At 38.8% G+C, this 23,001-nt stretch overlaps 1 long non-coding RNA gene across 2 annotated transcripts in view; it reads left to right on the plus strand.

Annotated features, from left to right (window-relative positions):
- Window positions 1-22,686, plus strand: part of LOC131233835 (uncharacterized) — a 70,784-nt gene extending 48,098 nt beyond the window's left edge. The window contains exon 3 of one of the 2 annotated variants that reach the window (XR_009165367.1): window positions 22,589-22,686. This is a non-coding gene — a long non-coding RNA (uncharacterized LOC131233835). The remainder of the gene's footprint in view (window positions 1-22,588) is intronic. The other variant, XR_009165368.1, reaches the window with a different exon arrangement.
- The last annotated feature ends 315 nt before the right edge of the window (window positions 22,687-23,001 follow it).

Genomic DNA, 23,001 nt, shown 5'->3' on the forward strand with positions numbered 1-23,001 from the left:
AGAATGAGAGGAAAATGATAGTTTAAATTTGCAAAAAGTTGGAGATAAACATTGAAAGGAAATATATTTGGAGATAGGATGATTTGTATAAACACGCTTACCTTTTCTCAAGACAATAAGAACATCAAGCGTATTTGGAGAAGGCACTGTATTACTAGGTTAGGAAGAAAATATGATTGATGACACATCATGATTAGTTACACCATTTGTTAGTTTTCATCATGAGTAGGCTTTTAGTTGAGTAGTGGGAATGAAAGAGTTAGTAGAGGTAGGTGATTGGATTATGTGTTCTTCAAGCACAATAGGCATAGGCACATCTGGGCCACATGAGCGAGCTGGGCATAAAGATACTTTTTGACCCTTATTCAATTTCAGCTTTTAAAAGTTTTGATTTAAGTATATACGAGCATTATATATATGGTAAACATTCAAGGTTATCTTTTAAGTCCGGTAAAGATGTATGTAAGAGTGTTCTTGATCATGTGTATTATGATGTATGGGGGCTGTCGCCTATGGTTTCTGCTGGAGGATCGTCATGCTTGTCACGTTCATTGATGACTACTCCAAGAAAGTGTAGTTTTATTTTACGAAAAATAAATTCGATGTTTTCATCCACTTCAAGTAATAGAAGGCAATGGTTGAAAAACAATCAGGGTTCAAGGTGAAGGTATTAAGGTCAGATAACTGTGGAGAATTTACTTCAGGTGAATTTAATCAATACTGTTATAATAAAGGGATCACGAGGCACAATACAGTACGCCACATGCCAGAGCAAAATGGTGTGACTAAGTAGATGAATCAGACTCCCTTGAAGAGGGCCCGATGCGTGATTAGTAATGTTGGGTTGGGCAAGGAATTATGGACTGAGGATGTTAATATGACTTATACTTGGTGAATCGCTCCCCTTTCATGGCCATTGATTGTAAAATTCTAAAAGAAGTATGGAGTGGTCAGTAGATAAACTACTCGGGACTGCGAGTGATTGGTTGTGGAGTTTACTCTCATCTAGCATCAGTTGAGAGGGATAAGCTAGACCAAAGATCCAAAAAGTACATCTTTGTTGGCTATGGGGGTAATGTGAAGGGGTACAAGCCGTATGACTGGGACATACGGAAAATCATCATTAGCAGTGACGTCAAATTCGACAAAGGATCCTTATTCCATAAGAATGTGCATGAGGAAGCAAAAAAGTTGGTTGTGGATGATGAGATAGCCTCTTTGTACAAGAATGAGATGTGGGAGTTAGTGGAGCTTCCCGTCGACCTTAAAGCGATCGGGTGCTAGTGGATCTTGAAGAATAAACATAATAGGTACAAGGCAGGGTTGGTATCGAAGGGATACGCTCAGAGAGAAGGTGTTGACTACATTGAAATATTTACGTTGGTTGTGAAGTAAGTATCTATCATATTCATGTTGGCACTGGTTGCCCAATACGATCTCAAGCTGGAGCAAATGGGTGTGAAGACTGCATTCTCGCATAGGGAATTGGAAGAGCAGATATACATGAAACAATTAGAAGGCTTTGAAATAAAAGGGACAGAATAAGGTTTGCAGGTTAAACAAGTCATTGTATGGCCTGAAACAGTCGCCTAGGCAGGGGTACAAAAAGTTTGACTCTTTCATAGTGAGTCAGAAGTTTACTAGGAGTGAATATGATCACTGTGTCTATTATAAGACATTGAGTGATGACAAATTCATTATCCGAGTTCTGTATGTTGATGACATGCTTATCGCTAGCCACAGATGTCTAAAATCAATTTACTGAAGAATCAGTTATCAGGGACATTCAAGATGAAAGATCTGGGGGCTAGAAAGAGGGTTCTCGACATTGATATACATAGAGATAGGAAGTGGAGCAGGCTTTGGTTATCTCAGGTAAAATACCTTGAGAAAGTGTTGATCAAGTATGGGATGGACAAGGGAAGGTCGGTTAGCGTTCCTCACATAGCTCACTTCAAGCTATCTTTAAGACAATGTCCTAAAATATATGAAGAAAAGCAGGTTATGTCTTATGTGCCTTATTCGAATGTAGTTGATAGTTTGATGTATGCCATAGTTTGTACGAGACCAGCCATTTCACATGCGGTGGGTGTTGTTAGTAGATACATGTCTAACCTCAGAAAGCAATACTAGGAAGCAGTGAAATAGTTACTTTGATACATTTGAGGTACGCAGGACTATGTCTCATCTTTTGAGAAATCAGGGGCCAAGTTCATAAGGTATGTGGATTCTGATTACACGGGAAGTGTAAACAATAGTAGGTCGACTTCCAGTTACTCGTTTGTGTTAGTAGGTGTAGCGATCAGTTAGATGTCGAAGCTTCAGTCTGTGGTGGCTCTTTTCACAACTGAATCTGAGTATATGGCAATGACAAAGGCATTCAAGGAAGTTGTTTTGTTGAGGGGGATGATAAATCAATTGGGACTTTAGCGGGAGGTTGTGTGGGTGCTTGAGGAAGGAGGCATGATTTTGTAGAAGATTCACACAAGCACGAATCTAGTGGACATGCTCACTAAGGTGGTTCCCTCAGAGAAGTTCAAGTTCTGTGCAACTTCTCTGGGCTTAGCGAAGGCATAAATGGAAGACAGAGTGTGCATGAGAAGCAATAGTGCAACTATGAAGATTGGTGATTGAAGACATAGTGGAGATTGTTGATTGATGTCTTAAATTTGTAAATCAACAGGTTTGTCGATGACAACTCGATGATATCGAGGGCTACTCAATGCCATTGTAGAAATTCAGGAATTTCACAAATGGTTGCCGGACACCTAGGCTGTCCTGCTCAATGCCATTGAGTGGGGTTAGATGCCATCGAAGGCTATTCGATGACATCGAACTCCCATCGAAGTGCCATCGAGAAAATTCAGAAAATAAATGTTTAGTCACTAGAACGTTTTGGTATTTTTTTTAATGACTTTAAAGGGGTTCGATGCCATTAAAGTCCCATCGAAGGTGCCATCGAACGATCGCGCAGAAATTTTACAAAATTGCGTAAGTGCGAGATTTGTTTCGTATTTCAATTGTGATTCACCTAGAGGCTATATATATGGGTCTAATCGAGAATAGGTAGTGTCCAAGAGCTTTTTAATTCATTCCTAGGGTTTTCATGGTGTAGCTTGGGTGATTCGAGGGTTGTTTGAATCAGGTAATCTCTATCTCTTATAATTTTTTGCTTTCGCATATTGGAGCTTTGTGCCATGGTTTTTTCCCAAAAGGATTTTTCCTTGTTAAATTCGGAGTCTTTGTGATTGGGCCTGGTTGTGCGAATGGAATACTTTGCTCGATTCATCTCTGTGTGCTTTCGCGGTCCCCCAACAATATGGACCATTTATCTTCCCCTCAATTAGCTTTCTTTTTGCTAGCCAATGTCAAGTTTCCTTACTTTCAACATTTTAGACTACCTGTGAATGAGAGAAGATAATAAGAAGACTAAAAATATCAATTCATATGGTTTTTTTATTTTTATATTTTAAATTACTTTAGGTATTTAAATATTTTCTAGTAGCCAATATTTTTATAACACAAATATGTAATGATTTTTTCATTACATTTGTATTATATATTAGTGAATAAAGTTTTTATTTTACTTAATTTTAATAGAAATAATTGCCACTAAACTTTTTTGTTACAATTATTTTTAATTAATAAATATTTTTTTAATGAATTGTTTTTTTAATTTTTCTTTTGTTAGAGTCATTCTTAAAATTATTGTTTCCTCTCGTTTCTTAATTTTCTTCCAAAAATGTTAGAGTGTGTAGCCATTTTGTAGATTAGATTGCACTCATGAACATATATCTTTTCCCCTTACATTGCGATTTTATAGCGTGTTAAAGAATGAAGTTTAGAGTTCTGTCCTCGACCTTCAAAATCAAGTTTTCATAAATCAAATCCATGTTAATGCATGAAAGGCATGCATAAATATGGATTTTCACTAGCTTTGTTGCTAATTAGTTGAGAGGTTTAAATTTTAAAGAAACCTCTCTCACCTTTGGGGTTCCGGCTCAAATCCTCTCTGGGATCGTGGTTTCTTCAACAAATTCCTATTTTGATGAATTTGATGGGAAACAACTCAAGTGCTGTTAAAACAAACCAATAAACACAATCCCCAAAAAAGTTTGGCAAAAAACCCTTTTCACAATTTTTCTATATTTTTGAAAATTTTGCACATATATCACATGTTCTTAATCAATGCCTATGAAATGTTGCCAATGTCATGTGATATTGTAAATTATATCATAAGTTTGTCAATATATCAATCGATAACGATGGTAATATCAGTTATATCAATGAAATTTTAAAATAACCTCATGTTTCGTATTGTTGATTTATGATACTGAATGTCAATATAACAAACATTTTTATTTTATTTTTCACAGATGCTAACTAAATAATAGAATTCTCAAACCTTACTAGTAAGGCTGGTTAGTGGAGTTGCTTAGGTTGGTGGAATTCCTTGTCTCTAGGATGAATAAGAAGGCATAATCCATGAGGTCGGTGAAATTCCTTTTTGTGTGTAGTGAATGTCGTTATCTATAAATGATTGATCTCATTGTGGCCTGGCCATGCGGCACCTACTTTACCCATCCTGGTCATCCAATATATCGAGTGGTTTGGGCCACCTGTTTTGATGCATCATTGAATTTTTACATTAAGTCCCCTAATATGCCCCATCTCTTCATTAAATAATAGATGCTTTTGTAATAAATTCTTGTCACTAGAAAGTGCCATCAAAATGTGGATCAACCTATAGAAGAATTGAGGACTTCAAGCCAATAGGTGGTATAACACTTTCCTAGGATGCTCCCATGGGGCATAGAAAGTAATCTATATAAAGGTGGAGGTGCAAGTATCTCTAAAGTAGTTGATAGATGTGATCCATCGTAAATAAAGCCCCTTATATAGAGTTTGGAGTGGCCCAAAGTTTTTGGAACCTGAGACGATGATAAAGATCTAACATGAGGTTTGGCATATGACAATTGTCATCATTTGGTGATAGCAATGACAACAATTGAATAGAGTCGGCATGGTTCATTGGGGTGGGAATGAAGAGGCCAGAATATGATGCGGACAGATAAAGGCAAAGATGATCACTACATGTTTCATTAGGGTAGATGTATTAGTTGCTTGTGGAAGTGTAAAGGTGATGTTAAGGGGGAGCACTACGCATGTAGCGGAGGGGTACATGGTTGGCAAAACATTGTGCAAGGTCATCTAACCACAAAAAGATTGGCGCTTGGGCTCCATAGGAATAGGCAAAAGAGGCATTGTAGGGGTAAATCTAGGTGCATGGATAGGTAGTAGGGCACCAAATGTACTGGCCTGTCATTTCCCATCATAAGTGGAAATGTGGAGATGATGGGTGAATAAACAAAGTTGGCCAATGAGGTGACAAATAGAAGATGAAGATGTGGTTGGGTAACAAGGAGAGATGAATTGAAGGATTTCTTCTTTTCCCTTTCTCAAGTGTGATTTTTTTTTTTTTTTTTTTATTTTCGATTCCATGGGACAACTGAATTGAATTGAAGAAGAATTGAAATATAAGAGTCTAGATTTGAAGCCAACCGACCTTCCCATTGTGTTAGGAAGAGCTTGGATGCGCTATTAAATTGAATTGCAATTATAAACATTTGTTAAAATGTGTGTGTGTATGTGTGTGTGTGTGTGAGAGAGAGAGAGAGAGGGAGAGAGGGAGGTGGTTCTTTTGGTCTTCACAGGTGATCTTCAACTTTGTGTAGGAATAAAAGTGCATAAGAGATCTCATCATCTCAACAATGGAGATGAAAACCTCATTTCCTTGCGAGATGGCAGGAGCAGTCCGAGTTGCGGCCGGAGGAGAGGTGGCAAGTCATCAAAATGAGAAGGGACTTGGGCGGGTTGGAGAAGGAATTCATCTTCTAAGAAAGGTGTTTGCCTTTCTCAATTAGAATTGCTCTACGTAGATCGATTTTTAAAAGAGTTGATGGATGTAAACTTCTCTTGGCTCTTTGGCCAGTTCGGATTAATGAGGGAGGTCATCATTCCTAGGATCAGGGATTCGACAGCAATTACGGGCAGTGTTTTAAATAGCTACGCTATGTAGCATGTAACTTATGCTACATAGCGTAGCATAGCCTTAATGCTACGTAACTCATGAAAATAGCTTACGTTGAGTGTAGCCTATGCTTCATGATAATTTGCATACGCCACACACTAAATAGACTATGCTACACGCTACGTAGCTTACATTAGAAGGTATATTTCATTAAAATCAACTAATATTTTCAAGGATATGTTACATTTTTCTATTTTCAATAAAAAATAGTTAATCTTTTTAATATTGTAGTAAAATAATATAATTAATAGTATTAAATCAGCTTTGTTGCTCTTATTTACGTTTATACTTGATCATTACCTAGTCCTATTACTTTAGATTACCTTTGGTTGCGCCAAATATCGTGAAATTTTGTTCGATTTCATTTTCAATCGGTCTAATTTGGTGCAAAAATCATGAAATTGTTGCAACCAAGAGCAACCTTGATTAAAAATCTAAAAGTAGTTTGTAGCTTACACTACACGTTATGTAGCTTACACCTCACGCTTGAGATGGGTGTATACTATGCTACACGCTATTCACTATTTAAAACACTGATTACAGGGTTTGCTTTTGTTCGGGGGAGTAGTCAGGAAGAGATTAAGGGGAAGAGATTCACCGAGAAGGAAGTTAGGGTGCAAAAAACACATTATGGGCCAACTATAGTGAACTAAGATTCAGGGAAAGTGGAAGTAGGTTTCAGAGGGGGTTGAATGTTGGGGATGGCAAGTCTGAACTCCCTCCAGTGACGGCCATTGAAGGAGAGGGGTTGCAACGTCGGGTTCTGTTATCTTTCAAGGACGCATTAATAGAAGATTCTCCTTTTATTGTGCGTGATGTGGGTCTTGTCCCTAGTTTTTCAAGGCCTTTATTATCAGTCTCCCCTCTGGATTTTGAAGTCGATCTCCTCGAAAGTGCCGAAGGTGAGGATCCACCCTCGGGTGATTGACAATGCATGACATGCCTTGTAATGGAGTTGTGTGGCGATGGAGTTTCGATCCTGTGTGAGTCCCACGTATGTGCAAGGGACCAATAGTCAACTCATGTGGTGCCATTTGTTCCTATGAAGTTAACACGCATCCCTCTCTCTATTCGATGGGAGAAGACAACAAAATAATTTTTCCGAGGGATGCCTAGTCCTGTCATCTCCGCCTTTATGGAACCACGTTGACCTCCCTTCAATGCAATCCTCGAGCGTCGACACTCTTATGTGGATGGTTGAGATTGTCCTCAACTAGCCTTAGGTGTTGATGGTGCCGAGATGTTGCCACTTGGTGAGTTTTTGTCGAGTAGCTTTGACGATACGTCTGTCCTTGGGTCTAGGGTGGTGCCACGTGCCCCTTCCTCTGTCAGGTGAGAAGCAGAGGATGAACAATTATCCTGTGGATTGACACCAGTGTTCGAAGTATCGGGTATCGCTACAAGTTTCTCAGTTGGCTAGGGATACATAAACAATATCGATATCATCGATAATATTGCTGATAACCAGAAATGCAAGGAAACATGGGGAAAATGGTGGAATTTTCAGTGAAACTTCAGGAGATATTAAAATGTACGTACTTGCATATTTAGAAATTAAAAAATTACAAAAAAGGCCTTAAATGCATGTGTTGTTCTAAGAAATCAATCCAATCATCCCATCCGGCCTATTTAATCATCCAACCTTCCATTCAAACATCCATCAATATTGCAAAATATCAACAATACATGATATTTCACCAAGAAATCATTAACAATTGGAAAGGAAACGAAAGATTGAGGTCTCAATATCGCGCATGTTGTAATATTGATAATATTGAGATATTATCAATGACAAATTGAACACGACATACAACCATGCGCCCATGAAAAAAATTGAAATAATTTTTTTTTTCAAATAAACAAAATTTTGATGATATCAATACGTTGGCGATATTATTATAATATTTCGATATACTTATGATACAAGCATTACCTAGAATTTACATAGTCGAAAATATTGGCGATATTGATGCATTGGCAATGCAAGCGACACCTAGAATTTGCATAGTTAAAACTATTAACGATTACATTAGCGATATTGATATGTTGGCGAAACTTAGCAATATTGATACTACTAGCGTTATCGGTATCGCTACTAGTGTGATCAGTATCACTGAGATGGAGATAAAGATAATATCGAAGATATTTTAAAAATATCGGAGATAATTTGAACACTTATTGAAACCATCTACTCCTTTCATAAATATGGAGCGGAGCCATCCGCATCCCTTGATGCATGCCTCAAGCAACTATCCGAACATGTGGAGGCCCAAGAACGTTCTTTTGTTGTCTAACGTAGTGACACGTGGTGGGTCTTCTAGTTGCCTTGTGATGTCAGTAGATCATGGCAATTATGGTTCTGTGGACAATTGTCTAGTCACTACCCCGTCGAGTATTGAATGGCCTCCATGTGTTCATCAAGTCTCTGAGTAGGGTAGCATGGAGCAGGTGTATGATGTCAGTATCATGATGGAGGCTAATATCAACGTGTCTTTTGAGGAGGGGTTGGTCAAGCTTGTTGACTTTGCTAGTGACATGTGTTCGGCTCCTTTTTTAAAAGGGGTGGCCTTTTTTCCTTCTCTGGAGATTGACTCTTGTGTGGATCCTCCTCGTGCCAGGGACTTGGTTGACCTTCCTTGTGTGGGAGATCTTTTTATTTTTCCCACATGCATTTTCCTCCTTTTCCCACTTTCCCTTCAGAGATTTTTTGCACTCCATCCTCCTCTTTTCCTTTGCTCCCCTTGAGTTTGAGGCAGTTTAGCCAGGCTTATCTGTGGACACCTTGGACGTTCCTCCCTTGTAGTTTTCTTTGTGTTTGAAGGATTATCGGCTCCTTGTTGGAAACCTCTATTCTTTTGACCTTGCACCATGAGTTATAGAGGATCTGGTTGTGGCCATTAGGGGGATGAGATCGATAAGGGAGGTTATATGCCATGTGAGTAAGCTTATTGGGTGATGTTTAGAAACTAGGATGAGGACTATGTTGCCCTTTGTAGTTGGTTGAAGAAAGAGGCCATTGGATGTTTAACTGAGTTTCATATACGTGCTTTGAAGCTAGTCAAGGAGTGTAAGGAGCTGGTTGACCTAGGTGGGCAAGTTGATGCCATTCTAAGAGGGGGAGAAGGGTCTGATTGGTTACCATTAAAGATTCTCAGTTGGAATGTCCATGAGCATGGGTGGCCGCATATAGGCATAAGCTATCTTCAAACCCTCCAAAGCTTACATTATTGTTATTTAGGAAACTAAGCTTCAGAAGATTGATTAGGGTCTGGTCGAGTAATGCAGGGGCATTTTCACACCGGGATCGAGTGAGGTTGCCTGTGGAATGCAAGGGCACACTCGAGGTGGGCGGCCTGTGTGAGGCTGGTGGCTTGTGTGAGGCGATACCCATGAGATGTGGGGCCTGGGCTATGAGATAAAGGGATTGATTCGCCATGCTCTAACGGTTCGAACTTTTAGAGCAAGTGGTTAATTATCTTGCATCAAATTGGTATAAGAGTGGGAGGTCTCGTGTTCGAGACTCCTCACCGGTGGTGATTAATGCAGGGGCATTTTCACACTGGGCTCGAGTGGGTGGGCGGCCGCATCGGGCCTTGATCACTTGTATCTCCTTGAAGAAGGCTGATGACATTGAGAAGCCTATCTAGGTGGACGAAACCAAGGCTATTGTGATGAATCTCGAGAGAGATAAAGAACTGGGGTCAGACGGATTCCGCTTGGCCTTGTTCCAGATTTTGTAAGAGTTTATCAAACAGGATTTGTTCATCTTTTTCGAGGAATTTGTTAACTCTAACTGCATTCCATTTGAGATGGGCTACTCATTTTTAGCACTTATTCCGAAGCTCAAAGGTGTTGAATGCTTGAAAGATTTTCGACTTATCAGCCTTATTGGTAGCCCCTATAAAATCATTACTCAGATTATGATTCAAAGGTTGAGGGTTGTGCTTCCTATGGTTACTTCTCCTTCACAGAGTACCTTAATTTTTGGTTGGTAGATCCTTGATAGTGCTCATATTCCTTATGAGTGCCTTGACTCATGTCACAGGGCTAGTAGGAAGGAGTCCTCTATAAGCTAGATCTTCAAAAGGTGTATGATCATGTTAAATGGTCCTTCCTTGATTATATGTTGGCCCGACCAATTTTTTCGTATTATTGTTGCGTAATGTATCACACTCTTAGGATATAGATACATATCGGTTATCGCATGGGGTATGTCGGTTGTATCGTGTAATGTATCATTATTGTTGGGAAACATGGGGAAACATTGTGAAATTGGTCTAATGTTTCAATGAAACTTTAGGGATTGTTAAAAAAAATATCAATAAACACTTAGAAATCAAAACATCACAAAAAAAAAAAAACAAGTGCACATAATAAATAGGTTTCCTTTGTATGGCGTCCTAATTTGTGTTTTATGGCTAAACTGATGCAAGTATATTGTAAGTCTATTCATATAATTTATAGCTATGAGAAGACATGCTTGAAAATGCAAGTAATACATTTTAAAGAAAAAGAAGTAGAGAATTAGAAATAAACTTGTGAATAATGTGTGGCTATGGTTCAGACATATATAGAACTGCGCAGTAGCTCAAAATTGTCATCTCCATCTTGACGATGCTGGGCATAGTACTACTAATACCAAAAAATGACAATACTCTACCCACGTCATAGTAGAATGATACCAGTGAAGATACTCTTTAACGTAACTCTAGTACTCATCCCCTACAATTTGAAAACATTTGAATTTTCCCCTAATTATCCACAAATTGGCCCATCTTCTCCCAAATCTCAAAGTTAGAGTGATGTGATGATGATTTTATCAAACACTTCTGAATACTTTGAAATAGGGGCCAATTAACCACTGATCAAAGTGGAATTAAAAAAAGAAGATATTTTTTAACATTTTAAAATTAAATTTTAACTAAAATATATTTTTTCTAAAAAATTTCAAAATTACTAAGAATCACTAGATTAGGATATGTACATGTTTGATTTTGTGTTTGGACACAGATTGAAACAGATTTGTTAGAAATTGGAAATTTTCAGTTTTTTCTAATTTTGTACAACCTAACTTATCTCCCCCAAAATCCGAAGTCAAAGCTCCAAATCCATGATTTTTCATGTAAAACATGAAGAATCGTGGATTTGTAACCATTTGACACTAATTAACATGATTTACAACAACAACGAAAAAAGGGATCGAAAACTGAAAATGCTCACTGGATCGAACATGTGGGATATATTAATACTACCTATGCATTTTGTATCGCACTGGTGGGTTACATGATATATTATGGGATATATTAGCCTATATTGTGGTTGATATTGTCGATACTGAAAGCATTCGGTCTGACTTGGGTGTAGGGCCAAGCAGAGACACAAGATCTAAGCCTATATTAAGTTTGTAAGGTTCTCGGTTCTCATTAATTGTTCTCCATTTGGCTTCTCCAAAGCCTTGAGGGATCTTCTTTAGGAGGACCCTCTATCTCCCTCCTTATTCTTGGTGGTCTCTCAAGCTTAGAGTAGAATGCTTATCAAGGGTCAATATGTGAGTCCCTTTTTTGGCTTTGAGGTTGAAAATTTCCCCTATGGGTTAGCCCCCTCCAATTCGCAGATGATACTCTTCTTTTTTGTGAGACTGATGAGTCCATGGTGGACAATCTTAGGAAGATTATCAAATGTTTTAGAGTTGTATTGGGGCACAATGTTAACCTTGTTAAAAGTGAGCTTCGTAGGATCCTTCTGCTATGGAGTAGGTCTCTCGATTGGTTGGCATTTTTGGATCTTGGGTTGGTTCTCATCCTTCTTACCTAGGCCTTCCTCTCTGTGTCAGCAAGCATGTGATTCTTGTAGGGTAAGGTAGTTGAGAGAATGAAGAGAAAAATTTCACCCTAGAAGAATAAACTTGTCTCTTGAAGGTATAATTAAAGGTATAATTACCTTAATTAAGATAGCCCTCCCCAATCTCCCTCTCTATTTTGTCTTAGTTTCAGTGTCTTAAATTTGTTCTCGAGAGGATTAATAAGCTTAAAAGGAACTTCATTTTGTAAGGTGATGTGTCTAAGGGTAAATTTGATCTGTTTAATTGGAGGGATATTTGTGGATCATCTCTGATGGGGGCACGGGTATTAGACAACTTGATGTCATTAACTTAGTGTTGTTGGGAAAGTGGGTCGTGAGATTCCAGGTGGAGTTCAGTTTGTGGAGGACCATCATCGCTAGTAAATATAGTTTCTCCTCCATTGGTTGGTAGACTAATGATTTGTCTCCTTATCGAGCATTCTTTCTTTTGAAGGTTGTTACTCGGATTGCGAGTTATGCTTTTGTTGGTTTGGGCTTTGTCCTTGGGGGTGGGAAGATTTTGCGAAGATGTTTAGTGTGGGGAGTCCTCGCTCTGATCGTTTTCCTTTTTTGGTCAGTTTTTGTCCCATAGCTAATGTTTATTTTACTTGCTACTTGTCAAGCCTAAGTGCAGGGATTTGTGGGTCTGTCCTTGTCATCAGAATTTTATTTGACTCGGAGATCGATGACATGGTGCAACTTCCTTCTCTAAGTCCTTCAATTCACTCTCATTCCAATCCGAGAATTCTAGCAACAACAATCACACTAGCCTTGTCTTGTCCTATGGTGCTCCTCCTAAAGTTTCGATCTTTGCTTGGCTTGCTGGGAAGAATAGGATTCATACAATCGACAACCTTCATAGAAGGGCAATGGTGATGTCGAATGTCTGTCTCCTTTGCCTTTGCGATGTAGAGTCAATGGATCATTTGTTCGTCCATTGCCCCATTTCTAGGGAAGTTTGGTGCGGTATTCCGCTCTCTTTTAATCTCTCTTAGGTAATGTTCAAACTCAATTGAGAGCTTTTTCCATTCTTGGCACATTGGTGGAGGCGGGTGTATGGGCAAATCTAGGTGGAGGGTCGTCTTGCTTGTTGTTCTTTGGTCCATTTGAGGTGAAAGAAACAACTATTATTTCCATAGCTAAAGCAGTTATGCTGTTAGGGTCCTCAACCAAGGTCGTCTTGTATATTAAGATTGGGTGCCCTAAGGGTTGTTTTTGTATTTTTCTTTTTTCCTTCTTGTTTATGCTTTGTTTCCATTTTTTTGCCTTTAACTATTAATAAAATGCATCATCTTTCTAAAAAAAGAAAAAAAAAGGAGCGACAACATTAATGGCCAAACAATTGCTTAGAATGATGGGCTTGCAGGTAAGCTAGGGCTTGTTTGGAATGCAGGATTAAATGGTATTGGATTGCATTAGGTGGAATAAACACCATTATTGCACAATGATTATATGTCTGGAAATACCATGGTATTTTGACCATCCAATCCCATGTTTGGGATCAAATTCTTCTTTTGGAGTAAACATTATATTAAGTGAAACATGTTTTTGGTGGACCATGGTATTGTAATTGATGAACCAGATTTCATAACTAATGTCATTCATCTGTATGCATATGCAACTCAATTATCATGTGTAAAGGGTGCATATGGATAAACAACGTGGATAAAACACATGCATCAATGTAGGGCCCATAGATGTAGTGGATTTCGAAATCCATTAGAAATCTTACTGTATCTCCTTCTATGATTGGATGATATGATACCTGGATTATTCCAATCCTTCCCATCTTTTCCAAACGCCAAATGAAATTTACATTGGACCAAATGTAATTCCATATAACCTAATCCCATATTCCAAATGGGACCTAAATGAAACTTCCTTGTAACATTTCAGTTTTGGGCTTCGTTAATGGAGATGCAGGTAATCTTGTGTGCAAGGGTAGTTGACAGTTGACACAAACTCCAAACATGAGATATGTGATCAGGACATGTTGCAAATGAAGGCAACCTTGAGTTATCGACATATAAACCATTGTGTATCCATGGGCTATGGTTGACATATGAACCAACTACCCATGAGGATGGGCTAGCAGGTAAGCTAAATGAGAATTTCTTTGCAACACCTTCATTTTTAGGCTTAGTTGATAGGAAAAGATGTCATTTGATGTGGGCATTTACGTGCCCAGGAGCATTTGATATTAAGCGCTCCAACAATGAGATCCATGACTAAGTAATGTTCCAAATGTTAGCTACGCTAAGTGGTTAACATATCAACTGTTACATATCTATGGGTTACGAGTTTGGTCGAAGGGGCAACGATTGAGGAGGCATCCCCAAATTTAGTCTTAACAGGAAAGGGGTGGCCAAGTGAGTAGTATGAGAAGATGATCTAGAATTGGTGCTTATTGCACTAATGAATGAGCTTAATGCTCCAACATAGGAAGTTCTTGAGTAGCCTCTCCTAGCTTTAATAGGAGCTAGTTAGAGAATGGGTCATTGTTGTGTTACCTAGTGATGAGGTCATTAGGCCATTACAATGTAAGAAAGTAGTGGGGTGATGATGTTGTTGTAGAGGGCTCAGAGAGGGAAAGAGATAAGCAGGTCGTAGTTATTTAAGTGAAATAAATTTTGGTGGAGAAGGGGATGGTAAAGATTATGGGGGAGTGAAAGATGGCATGGGCATGGATGATGGAGAGTGGGAAGGAGAGGCAACTAAGGGGATGGAAGAGGAAGAAGGGATTGTGAGAAGGGTAGAGCCAGTAGTAAGATGAGATGATGAGAGAGAGAGAGAAGAGGAAGAAGGGATTGTGAAAAGGGTTGAGCCAGTAGTAAGATGAGATGATGAGAGAGAGAGAGAGAAGAGGAAGAAGAAGACAAAGAAAGAGAAGGGGAGAAGGAAAAAAGAAGGTTCAGGGCAAAGCAGTGTTCGAAGTATCGGTATCACTACAAGTTTCGCTAGTCAGGGATACGTAAACAATATCGATATCACTGATAACCAAAAATGCAGGAAAACCAGGGGAAATTGGTAGAATTTTTAGCGAAACTTCAAGTGATGCTAAAATACACATATTTACATATTTAGGAATAAAAAATTTGTAAAAAGAATGAATACACAATAAGTTTCCATTTAATGGGGTCTTAAAAGCATGTGTCGTTGTAAGAAAAAGTCTAACCATCCCATCTAAACATCTAATCATCCATGCAACCTTCTATCCAAACATCCATCGATATTGCAAAATATCGATAATTCATGATATTTTGCCAAGAAATCATTGACAATTATGAAATGAAAGATTGTGGTCTTGATATCGCACAAGTTGCGATAATGATAATATTGAGATATTATTAATATTAGCAACAACAAATTGAAACCTGCATACAACAATGTGCTTATAAAAAAATTGAAATATAATGTTTTTAATAAACAAACATTTCGTGATATCTCAACATTGGCGATATTATTGAAATATTGTCGATACATTTTTAATACAAGTGTCACCTAGAATTTACACTGTAAAAAAATATTAGTGATAGATTGGCGATGTCAATACATTGGCAGTACAAACAATGCCTAGAATTTACATAATTAAAAATATTGGTGATATCAATACGTTGGTGATACTTAGCGATACATTGCTGATGCTTGGAATTTCTAATACTATTGGTATTATCGGTATCACTCCCAGTGTTATCGGTATCGCCAAGCTGGAGATAACGATAATATCAGAGATATTTCGATAATATCGAGGATAATTCAAACAATGGTGCTAAAGTCAACACATGTTAGATCACTAGGGTTGACACTTATATTACAATAAAACTGAAATATGTTGCTTTAATGGATTACACAAAAAGATGACACAGAGACACGTTTCCTAACACTCCCCCACACATTGGACAGTGGGTATTGATCATACCTAACTTTGAACATGGATGAAGCCGATGATGACGGCTAGTCCCCTTGGTTAAGAAATCAACTAGTTGATCATCAATTTTTTTGGTATGACATTTGACGTCCTTTAAGGCCAAATTTTCATGGATAAAATGACAATCAACCTCAATGCGTTTGGTAGACTTTTTTTTTGGTATTGATTCTTCTAGTAGCCCTACTTTTGCAAGTGATTCAGTTACCATCATTGTCTCTTGAGATAACTATGAGAGAATGATGGGTAAACATATGGCGATGACAACTCCATGTATCTTCACTATTACTCCAGAGGTAATGCTTTTGCTACATCCTCTGGCCCCATCCCTTGGGTGATTGACTCAGGGGCCACGAAACATATGACAGGTACACACAATTTTCTTTCTCATTTAGATACCCTACCATCACATTCATCTTTTTTTTTTTTTTGAAAGCATAGAATTTCATTAGATACCTGAACAAAATTACATTTTGGGCCTTCCCAGGAAAAAAGGACCTGAGGAACGCCTATCATATCTTAGCCGGGAGAGAACCCAAGCCAAAGAAAACAGATTACCTCTCATTCATCTGTTATCCTTGCTAAAGGATCTTTATCTAATGTTTGTTATCGACCCATTAATCTTATTAGGAATGCTTTTAAAATTCTTGCGATGGTCTTTGTGACAAGGTTTAAAGAGGTGTTAGTAGGTGTTACTTCAAAGTTCATCTTTAATGAGGGAAGGAAAATTTCAGATAGTGCATTAATAGCGCATGAATGCATTGATTATAGATTTAAGGAAGGAATAGGCAGAAATTAGATATCGAAAAAAATTGTCCGCATTGATTGAATTTTTTTTTTTAATAATAATAGTTATATGCTTGGGATAATTTGTTGTGAGGGGAAAGTAGAGGGGTTGAGTTAAGAAATGTACTACCTCAGCTTGGTTCTTGGTGCTTGCTAATGGACCCCTTTATCCTTTACTTTTTGTGGTGATAGCCAAAGTTCTTAACAAAACGATTGAAGACGGGCAAGAAGTTGGTCTATTTTGTGGTTTTTGTGTTGATAGGAGCCACTCAATTTCCCATCTTCAAATTGCTAACAACACTCTTTTGTTCTACGATGCTGATGCAGGTATGGTGGAAAATCTACAATTGAAGTTGTTTCATGATCGAAGGTAAATATTGCTAAGAGAGTGATGTTGAGTGTTTGCATTTCAACTGAGGAGTTGTTGGGACTTGCCTTTTTGTTTGGGTCTAAGGCAGGGGAGTTCCCATCTACTTATCTTGACTTTCCTGTCTATATTGGTAAACCGCTAAATACTTATGGGACATAGTAGTTGAAAGGGTGGAAAGGAAGCTAGCCAGGTGGAAGAGAATTTATCTCTTAGGGTCCACATTACGCTCATTGAAGCCGCTCTATCTAGTTTTACAATTTACTTTGTCTTTATCCGATGTTCGAAGCTAGCTTTGTTGAGAATTGAAAAATTAAGGCATGGCTTCTTATGCAAAGGGATAGATGGTGTAAACAAGTTTCATTTGCTGAGGTAGGGGTGAGGTGTGTAAAACCTGTGATGAAAGTATAGCTAGAATCAAAGATTTATGGATGATGAATAAGGCTTTAGTAGGAAAGTAGCCATGGAGGTTCGGGACCAAAGAAAGAGCATTATGGATCAAGTAGTAACCTGCATCGCAAATAATCCAATATTCTATGAGAGGACTAAGCACATAGAAGTTGATTGTCATTTCATCCGAGAGAAGATTGCTTCCAACAAGATTTCCAAAAGTCGATGTTCATGACAACACCCTCCCCACAGGGCTCTAAGTCCATGCTTATATTGGTGCTATCTAAGGTGATAAAATTAGTGGCAAACTATTTTGCCCCAAGCCACTCTAAGTCACCTTTACACCCAATAAAAGCCAAGTGTGAATGTAAATAAAACTTTTTATTGCCCAGGCATCGAATATCACAATCTTAAAAGCTAGCCTATTAGATGTAATCTCAAGCATCAAATCCATGCAATGGGTCATGTATAGTAGGTTAGATTTCTTCATCAGCTCCTTCTTCGCCTTTAAGATCTCTCCCATTGTTCATTATAAACTCAACCTATTATTACTCCCCGCCTCCTTCGTTACATCCTTTATTAGCCCCTTCTCATGAACCACCTATTTGCAGTTGGGGTCATCATACTCTTCCTCCTCAATTGAACCAAGACTCCGTACCAGATGTGTTAACTATTCCTTAACTCCTAACAAGCAAACTACTCTGTCACCATCGCCCTAGTATGCTCTACTTCCCTTATTTATGCTCATCTCCTTCACTCCTCAACATGTTCCTATAATGGTTGTGCATGGACACGTATTGATTATCTGCTACCTATTCTTCCAACCAATGTCTAGTTGCAGTTCTCTTCCTACATTCTTTACCTGAATGACAACATTACACAAAAGGAATATAAGAAAGAATAATTGATATCATTTGATAATATTTTGTAATTTTAAATTGTTTTAAATAAAATTCAATTAAAAATATTTAAATCGCTAATGTTTTACAAAAGTACACAAAAATTAAGACATTAACTATACAAAATAATTACAATTAATCTATAGTACAATGCATTTGAGAAATAAATAATTAAAAATTTATTAAAAATTGATTTTAATTTTGAAGAAAACTAAAGTCGGGTTGAGATGTAGGTCAACTTACAGTCAACAATAAACACACAAATCAACCAAGCTTCAAATATTTTAAAAATGAACATTTTAACAAAAAAGTTAATGGTAAAAACTTGAGAAATTGTAACAAATCCATCGATCGGCCTACAAGTAGTGTCATTAATTTTTTACACCCTATATATTTCACTGTGAGATGAGCTCGCAGCATGAATGTTCATAATTCCACGAGGGTTCGAGATAAGATCACAAGGGAGGTCAAAAAACTCTATCGATATCTCAATGAAGAGTGCTAAACAAAGGTCGACAACAAGCATGGTCGAAAGATTATGGAAAATGGTTTGATGCTCGATCTTGTGGGAGATCGAGAGGAAATGGGAGAAGTAGATCTTGAAGATTAGAGGATGGGGAGAAGATTTACATTCGGGGATGTGATGTTTGACGAGGAGATTCACAAAGGAAAGAAGCTTAAGAGAAGTCAAGGAATATGACATCCGAGAATAATATTAGTAGCAATGCATGTCATAGTCAGTTGGTTGGTATCAGAGGGGGCAACTACTAGGAAGCATCAGTTGGTAAAGGGAAGGTGCCAACTATGTCTGGTGAAGGCTCGTCTTAAGAGGGTGGTGGAGTTGTAGCCGAAGGGTTGGGGATGCGAATGAAGAAGTGGACTGGATGAAGGTTGGGAAGAAAGATACGGATGCCAATATGGTGATGGTGTTGGTTCTCCAAACCATATTCATGGAGAACTCTTCGAGAGGATGGACGAAGTTTAATTACAGGAGGGTGTTTGGAAGGTTAGTAGATGTGGTTGAGGTGGTCATTCCAAGACAGAAAGGAGCATGCAAGATGAGAGCATTTGCCTTTGTTTGGCTAGAGAGGGCGGAGGAGCTAGAGACAGTGACGAAGAATTTCATTAGTAGGAGGTCCCATGGTCTAAAATTATTGATTTAGCGAGCTTATTATGGTCTTAATTTGGGGAATCAATAGATGGCTAGAAAGAATTTGAAGAAGGATGGGGTGGCAGTGTTGGGAGAAGAAATTGGGTGGGATTGTAGGTGGCAGGTTGAGGGAGGAGGGAGGGGTAGTTAGGTCAGGGGAATCATTTAGGGATATGGTAACAGGTAAATAGCGGAAGTCGGAGGTAAGGGTGGAATGTCAAGTTATTAGGATTGAGGTGGGGGGAAGTAAGGAAGATAAATAATGATTGGGGGGTGGGGGGGAAGCATGTCATCAGATGGTTGTGAAGGTAAGAAAGCAATGATGAACTAGTGATGAGGTTTCACCCGACAGTAGTTAAAAGTGCTTAGGGGCTTTGCAAGAGATGTTGATCATGGGGATGAATGTAAGAGCCTCCCTTAGAGAAGCAAGGGGGTGGCTACTTAATAACGGAGAAGTGATCAAGTCTCAGTTTTTTCTAAAGCTTCTATTTGAGAATGAAGTTAGCCTTTCTTTGAGCCAAGAGGTAGAAATTGATCATGTGTTAATGACAGCTTTCATGGGGATGAACGCAAGAGCCTCCCTTAGAGAGGCGAGGGGGTGGCTGCTCAATAACAAAGAAGTGGTCAAGTCTCAGTTTTGTCTAAAGCTTCTATCCAAAAATGAAGTTAGCATTTCTCTGAGCAAGAGGTAAAAATCGATCGTGTTGATGGTGGCTTCTTTGTTTCGGGATGGACCTATGTTCCGCTTGTTCCACTAGGTCGACAGGTCTGCCTTTGGCTAGGAGGACTGGTTTAAGTTTTCAAACATCTAATGGGGCTTTGGTTCTTGGAAGCCTTCTCGTTAATTGCCATGTGCTTTAGTCAAATGGTGGCAATGGATCCAATGACAGAGGGGAAGGAAGAGATTATGTGGTCCAGACTATGTATCGGGAGGAAGGGTTGATCCTAGTGTCAGAGAATATTGCAATGGCGATCGAAGAGGTTAGGGTGATGATGGGGGTGGAAAGGGATGGTTGGCGAGATAGAATCAGCCAAGGGAAGGGAGACATGGATTTAGGTGGTGGCAAAGGACTATCGGCAATGGCATCCCCAGTGGCTAGGGAGGAAGATGGAGTACATGCTCATACTCTTGCGAAGCACCAGAAGAAGAGGTGGACACGTGGCCTTAATTTAAACAGTCTCTTAAGGTTGGTGGGGAAATCTTGGTGGAGTTAGTGGGGTCATCTCGACTCCTGCGACAACACGTGGCTACGATCTCAGGTCTACTTGTTGCCTCAGTGTGGAGGCTCGGATCCACAGCGATGAGCCTCGAATAAAATGTGGAGGCTTGTTCCCAAGCTTCGTAGAGAAGCCTTCATTACAATTGTCTTGTTGCTACTCTTTAGATGACATGTGGAACATACATTGCTAGATGTTGGGCTCAAGGTTTCGATTTCGGGTTCTTATGTGCCTTTGGAGACACGAGCGAAGATAATTCTAAATGTGGCACGCATGTTTCTTATTTACTCTGGCCGCGCATGTGAGCCCTTTTTAATCGACCGTTCGAGAGAATCTGCTCTGTTTACCGAACTGGACTTCCTATCGCTTGATTCTACCCATTCAACGTCTCTGTCGAAGCAAGATATGAACTATCTTCTATTTGGAGGATGTGGAGCTGGTCAGAACGATTGTAGTAGTAGTTGAAGATGGTGAGGGTCGGATTGTTGAGATGGATATTCAAGCTTTGGGTGGTAGCCAAGCAAAGGAAGGGGTGATCGATTGGGATGAAGTGATCGCCAACTAAGATGGAAAGAGTCAATGGGAAGTTCTCGATGTCATTCCTTTACATATGGCAGTGGGAAATGATGGGGGGAGGGACCTACGACAGGAGGATACTCATGTCCTGGGAGGGAAGGGGAATAGTCTATTGGGCCATGTAGAGGTGGTAGGAAGAAATGATGGGTTAGGGAGTGAAAATGCCCTGGTTTGTCAATTAACATGACGGGTAAGTTATAAATTCCAGTGAGCCCCACATAAAGACTATAAGCTGAAGACTCAAGAATATGGATGTGTTCAAAGATCTCCAAAGGTAAATGCAAACCTCACATCCCATGACCAAAACACCTCAGGTAATAATCTCCTTTAAAAGGGTCTAGTCTATCCTAAAATCAACTAGGAAAACATCTTTGGAAGATTAGAAATTAGAAAAGCAAGTTACAAGAACATATGAAAATTTACAAGTTTTTCTGCAATTGGCGATAACATTGAACATTGTTTCGATGACATCGAGCTTTATTTGATGACATCGAAAAGGTGCCCAAATATGTCCAACAACTAAACCAGTCTAGGGAATTATTCAATGAAATCGAACTACATTCGATGTCATCAAAATGTAAAGTTCGATGACATCCAGGAAGGCTCGATGACATTAAATATGGGCACTAAATGTCCAGCAAGCTCAATAAGAAAATCATGAATTATTCAATGTAATCAAACAGCATTCAATGACATCGAATTTCAAACTTCGATGACATTAAAAACACTATTCGATGACATTGAATTTCAAACTTCGATGACATCGTAAACAGTATTCGACGTCATCAAAATTGGGATCAATCTGTCCAGAGAGTTTATAAAGAAAATCAGGAATTATTCAATGTTATCAAACTCCATTCGATGCCATCGAAATTCAAACTTTGATGACATCGATGTAGTCTCGATGACATCGGAGTTAGTTCGAGTCATCGAAGGAAACTTCGATAACATCGAACGCAAACAGATTTCTGCCCATTTTTTTTACCATTTGAACTTTATTGCTTATTTAAAGAGGGTTGCTTCTTAGGTTCCACATAGAGAAAAACAAATAGATTTAAGAGAGTTATTGTTATTAAAGATCTACCTACCCTCTTAGATTCATTTTCTCATAGGAGTTCATCCTTTAATCTCTTATTAAATACAATCATTGAAAACTAATAGATCGGATTAAAGAATGAACTCCACCGTTAGAGGATTCTTCAGCAAAACAATTAATGGCAAATCAATAGGCTGAAATCCTCTGAATAACTAATATTCTAGAATCACTCCTTTACTTAAAGACCAACATTTCATAGAGAAGATTCCGTAGAATACCTTAACCCAACACCGGCAACTTGTATTGAAGTATCTATAGTTGTTGCGGATCAAGGGAGCTGAAGACACTTCATCAATAAGGAAGGCCATCTTCAGTATGTGCTAGCAATGAGACTCACCTACTTACAAGTAAGTCATTAGAGTCCAATGACCCTGAAGATCTTCCCTTGTGTAGGACTGGTATCTAGAGGTTAACATACTAAGGCCTACATAGGCCTTTGCTGGGAGACTACATCGAGTCCTTGTGTAGGACTTTATTACCTTGTGTAGTCTCCTAGTCGTGTCCTTGTGTATGACTTATTCGCCTTGTATAGGCATAGGTTTCCTTATGTAGGCTCCTGGTTGTGTCCTTGTGTCGGACCTATTTGCCTTGTGTAGGCCTCTAAGGTTATCTTGTGTAGAGTCCTTAGTTAACCTTGTGTAGGTTGTGAAGGTTAATGGTCA

This window comes from Magnolia sinica, chromosome 18 (genome assembly GCF_029962835.1).
Source record: "Magnolia sinica isolate HGM2019 chromosome 18, MsV1, whole genome shotgun sequence".
Taxonomy (NCBI): Eukaryota; Viridiplantae; Streptophyta; class Magnoliopsida; order Magnoliales; family Magnoliaceae; genus Magnolia; species Magnolia sinica.